Raw genomic sequence first — 6000 nt, 5'->3', positions numbered from 1 at the left:
CAGCATCCCATTCAGAACATAGAAGGGAGCTCCACAGAGGGTGTAAAGGGGGATCTTATACAGTTATACAGGGTGAATGTGGAAGTAAGTGAGGAAATATTCTGATTGGCTGATGTAAGGCCATAAAACAGAGAAGCCATAAATTCTTAGATAAGACCAAAAAAAAACAAAACAAAACAAAAAAAACAACCTTCCCTGTAGGTGCTTCTTAAAGCACATGTGCACATTCCTACTATATATCCCTAACTCCCAAGAAGCATGTTTACCATCTTGCAAATCCTGTCTTGGCTCTGTGCCTTCTTTGTCCTTACCCCATTAAACCCCCTGTAACCTTCTGGGTGATTCAAGGTGCCACTCTGAACATCCTGAGGCCACCCAGGGTCAGCCTCCTGGTCTGTAAGTTCCCAGATAAACTGTTATTATTTTGCTGTATGGAATGATCTACTTCGTTTTTCAGTCTTAAGTGCCCATCAAACTTGGCGGAACCTATTCTGTATTTCCACAGTCAGACAGCTGATACTAAGTTTCCATTTTACATAGGGGGGGTCTTACGGAGTGGGGAGCAGATATAGACTGGTTAGTCACCAGGTGTTGCCTACCTGCATTTCTGTAGGGTATGTTCCACTGTTTTGTTTTCTCAGAAAGCACCTACAGGTCAGTTGTTTTTGTCTTCTGGAAAATTCTTTCTCAGAAAGGGGTCCCTCTGGGCATGCCCAATCCAGATGGCTACTTTATTTTACTTAATGTCAGAAATAATAAGAGAGTTTAACAAGGTGGATAGGGGTAAGATTGTTATACAAAAGCCAACCAAATTTTTTACACCAGAAGACAGCCCAAATATATACTCAAATATATAGGGGATATAGTATGTAGTATACAGTATATGGTAAAAGGGGAAAAGATAGGACAAATGGTCATTTGGAGGAAAAAAAACATATAAATCTGAATCTTACCACAAATTGTTTTTGGATATATCAATGACTTAAAAAATAAATGAAAATATAAAAGTATTACCAGAAAAAAAACATTGGCTATTTTTATAATCATGGAAGTAGGGAAGGCTTTTATAAGCATGGCAGGAAAACAGAAGCCATAAGGAAATCTGACTCCTTAATAATTTAAAATATCTTTACAACAACAACAACAAAAACGCACAAACAAAACCAAATAAAAGCCCTCCCTACAGTTAAAAGACAATCTGGGAGGCAGTGTTTCATCATAGTTTGTAGTGCAGTGTCTGCTGTCTATTTGAGGCCTGTGTTTCAAGGCCAGCTCTAAAACTAACTGTGAATTTGGGCAAATTTCTTAACCTCTCTGAACTCTTAAGAGTTTCTCTAAGTAAATGCCCTTGTGTGAAAAATGAGAATCACACAGTACTATCTACATTCCACAAGGCTGATGTGATGAAAAAAATGGGATAATGTATGTAAAGGATTTAGTGCAGGGCCTAGCAAGTAGTGAGCTTTCAATAAATGCAAGGAAAAAGATCACACATTTGACAAAAGCACTTACGATGGATTAATAAGTAAAAACAAAACAATGCATATTCTAAAAAGGAATAAAGTACGTGAACGGTGTGGAGACCCAGGGCCCAGCCTCCCCTCCATATTGAGAGTAAGTTAGTGCACGTAGCCACGTACTTTACCAGGAGAGAAGTTGAAGGTCATCAGACCTCCTCAGGGAAGAAGGTGTGTACAGATGGTATCATAAACAAAGCACCGAAACTCCCCTCCCCTGATCACTGCTGCTAACAAATCTCCTGACCCCTGTATCACGAGACCCTGCTAAAACTCTGTTCTCACACATTATGGAATGTCTTTGTCCTAAATCCTTATAAGCTGCCCCTTGCACTCCCCACCCTTGTGGAGCATTGATCCCATTTTCCTCTGACGGCCACCACTGGGGACGCTCTCTTGTTTGTAAGTTCTAATAAAACCCATATCTGACTTTGCCTAGTGTATCCTTTGGTCTTAGGGCTGCAGGTTGGAACAACAATCAGCTTGAATAAGTAGAAATAATGTTGGTTAATGACTGTGCCAGTTTGGATATATTATGTCCCCCAGAAAAGGCCATGTTCTTTAATGCAATCTTGTGGGGGCAGAAGTATTAGTGTTGATTAGGTTGGAACATTCTGATTGAGTGTTTCCATGGAGATGTGACCCACCCACTGTGAGTGACACTTTTGATTAGGGTGTGACCTCTCAATTGAATGTTTCCATGGAAATTTGGCCCCGCCCATTCAGGGTGAGTCTTGATTAGTTCACTGGAGTCCTACAAATAGTGCTCACAAACAGAGGGACCTCAGAGCTACTGAAGGTGACATTTTGAAGAGCTGCTGCAGCCTAGAGAGGAATGTCCTGGGAGAAAGCCATTTTGAAACCAGAACTCCAGAGCAGATGCCAGCCACATGCCTCCCGAGCTAACAGAGGTTTTCCAGACATCAACGGCCGTCCTTCAATGAAGGTACCCTGCTGTTGATGCCCTACTTTGGACACTTTATGGCCTTAAGACTGTAACTTTGTAACCAAATAAATCCCCTTTATAAAAGCCAATCCATTTCTGGTATTTTGCAAAGTGGCAGCATTAGCAGACTGGAACAATGATCATTTGAAAAAATGCACAACCTCATTAATAGAAATATAAAATTAAAGAATAATAAGATATATGATTGTACCCAATAGACTGGCAAATATTGAAAAATAAACTGATAACGCCTGAAACTAGTAAGAATGTACTGAAGAATCACTTGCCCACGTTATACTGGGAGTATAAATTGGTATCTTTTTTAAGGTAATTTATTGGTGCTTATTAAAATTGAAATGTTCTGATCTGTTTCCCTAATAGTTTCACCTCTAGGAATTTATCCTACAGAAATATATATTCAAGGATGCAAAACATACAGCAAACATTACAAATAATGAAGTATAAATACTATTATAGAAATTTGAGATATACCATAAAAACTAGTTGTACAACAGTTTGTATAGTATGACCTTGTGGCATAATGAAGAACTTCTCTGGATTTTGTCCCCAATTCCTGGGGAATCAGCCTCTGAATATTTGGAATTTCCTGTGACAGGAGTGTGTTTTGGTTTGCTAAAGTTGCTGGAATGCAATGTACCAGAAACACGTTGGCTTTTACAATGGGGATTTATTAACTTAAAATTTACAGTTCTTAGGCCATGAAAATGTCCAATTCAAGGTACCGATAGGACAACAGCTGGACTCTGAAGATAAGCTGCTGGCATCTGGGACATCTCTGTCACATGGAAAGGCACATGGCCGGTGTCTGCTGGTCCTTCACTCCCAAATTTTGCTGCTTTCAGTTTCTGGTTCCAGTGGCTTCCTGTCTGAGCTTCTGTGGGGCCTCTCTAAGCTCCTCTGGGGTTTTTCTCTATGAGTTTCTCTTAATTTCACCTCTTAGCCTCTGTATGTATTTTATCCTCTTATAAAGGACTTCAGTAAGAGGATTAAGACCCATCTTGAATGGGGTGGGTCACATCTCAACTGAAACAACCTAATCAAAAGCTCCCACCTGCAATAGGTTTACACCCACAGGAATGGATTAAAAGAACATGGCCTTTCCTGGGGTACATACAGCCTCCAAACTACTACAGTGTCTTTTGCTCTTCACGGTGGGCCTAGGACTACACCTGAGATTTCATATGCTAACAGGCAACAGGGTGGGGCCAGCCACACCTGCAGTCTTTGGGTGGACGTGACCCCATCAGAAAGACCAACCATGCGATTAGGGGGTGGGTACCCTGAGCCACATCATATCAGCCCACCTCTCCAACATTTGGGAAGGGGAGCTTCAGATGGAGCTCAACCAAGTGGTTATTGATTCTATTAATCATGACTGTGTAACAAGACCCTCAAAGCTCCAGTGAGCTTCCATGGCTGAGAAGCTGCATCACTGTGCTGGGAGGGTGACACATCTGCCTCCTCCTGGAAAGGACATGGAAGCTTGCATTTGAGATCCTCCCAGACCTTGCCTTATCTGTCCCTTCTCTTGTCTGGTTCTTATTTGTATCCTTTTACTATAATAAAACTATAATTGTAAGTATGGTGCTTTCAGTGAGTTCTGTGAGTTCTAGTGAACTACTGAAACTGAGAAAGGGAGAGCCCAGATTTGTAGCCAGTTGGTCAGAAAGGCAGATGGCCCAGGCCCCCAAACTTATGGCTGGTGTCTGAAGGACAGTCTTGTAGAGGACTGCCCTTCACTTGTGGGGTCAGACCTAATTCTGGGGAGTTATAGTCAGAATTTAATTGATTGACATTTCTGATACTTATTATTGTTGGTGTTAGAAGCTGTTCCAGTTTGCTAAAGCTGCCATTATATAAAATACCAGAAATGGACTGGCTTTTATAAAGGGGATTTAGTAGGATAAAAATTTACAGTTCTATGGCCATAAATGTGTCCAAACTAAGGCATCAACAAGAGGAAACCTTCACTGAAGGAAGGTCAATGGTGTCTGGAACACCTCTTTCAGCTGGGAAGGCACACGGATGGCGTCTGCTGGTCCTTTGCTCCTGGGTTGCATGTCAAAACAGCTTCTCCAAAATGTCTCTGGGCTTCTGTCTTAGCTTCTCTCAGATCTCTGCTTGGTTCTCCTGGGGCATTTCTCTCTAAGCATCTGGGAATCCTCTCTTAGCTTCTCGGAGGCAAAATCTGGGCTTCACCTCCTAGCTTAGCATCTCCAAACATCTTTCTGTCTGCACCTCCAAGCGTCTAGGTCCGTGTTAGCTCTTAGTTTCTCTCAGAGGCAAACTCTCGATTACATATCTTAGCTACTCTCCAGAATGTCTCTTTCAGCCTTTCTGAGCTCCTGTTCTCTGTGAGCTCTCTTAAAGGACTCCAGTGACTTAATTAAGGCCTACCCAGAATGGGCGGGGTCACACCTCCATGGAAATGATCTAATCAAAAAGTCTCACCTACAGTTGGGTGGGTCACATCTCCATGGAAACAACCTAATCAGAAGGTCCCAACCTAATCAAAAGACTAATAAGTCTGCCCCCACAAGACTGCATTAAAGAACTTTTGTGGGGGACATAATAGATTCAAACCAGAAACTGTTGTGGAAACTGTAGACTTTTGATACCCTGCATAGACACCTTTTTGGCAAAAAAAAAAAGTAATATATATGCTGATATATTCACAGAAAAATGGTTACCTCTGGGGTTAAGATTATAGAGGGCTTTTTTTCACTTTTAATGCTATTTTCATGTTTAAACCATAGGCATTTATAAATTAATATTGATTATATTTTAATAATTTATAATTGAAATAAATTTAGGGAGCAGGAGATAGCAAAGTATGAGAGGTGGTCCCTCAGAAGGAAGAGATAGGATCTCATTTTGCTTAAAAAAAAAGTGGAGGCAGACACCAGAGTGTAAAATTCCTTTTCTATACTTAAAAAACTAAAACTCCAGCCATGCTGCCGGCCTACAAATGTTCATATGCAAATTAAACTTTTCATATACTCATTGAGAAATGTAGTATAAATTAACTACCACCTTAAATTTAACAGAAAAACAAAAGCTACACTACTTTCTCATAATTTAGACTTTCCATTAATTCTGAAAAGGTGGTTCTGCTCTTACTCCCTCATATCACTTGAAATTATCTCATGAGTGTAAATTCAAACATGTCTGCGCCAATATTTTGTAATGCTCAGAGAAGCATCTTTAGACTAGGCTTGAATTGGGCAGCAATAAGCATACGAGTTATTCCAAGGCAAAATGAGTTTTACTGCTCCATGTCAGTAAAAGTACACATGTAGTTTATAATATTTTGACATGAAGCTTTAGATTAAAAAAAAAAAATGAACAGGAACATTAAATTTGAACATAGAGTCTTCCTGAATATGGCATTAATTCTTCACACGTGTGTGATAATTGCCTGTAGCAGCTATTTAGTTTGCCCCTGAAACAATCTCTCCCTTCTTATACTGTACCTTTAAATTCATCCTACACTGATTTCAGACTATTAACATAATA

The sequence above is a fragment of the Choloepus didactylus genome, chromosome 7 (assembly GCF_015220235.1).
Source record: "Choloepus didactylus isolate mChoDid1 chromosome 7, mChoDid1.pri, whole genome shotgun sequence".
Taxonomy (NCBI): Eukaryota; Metazoa; Chordata; class Mammalia; order Pilosa; family Megalonychidae; genus Choloepus; species Choloepus didactylus.
The sequence above is the reverse complement of the archived record's forward strand: the minus strand, read 5'-3'. Positions refer to the sequence as shown.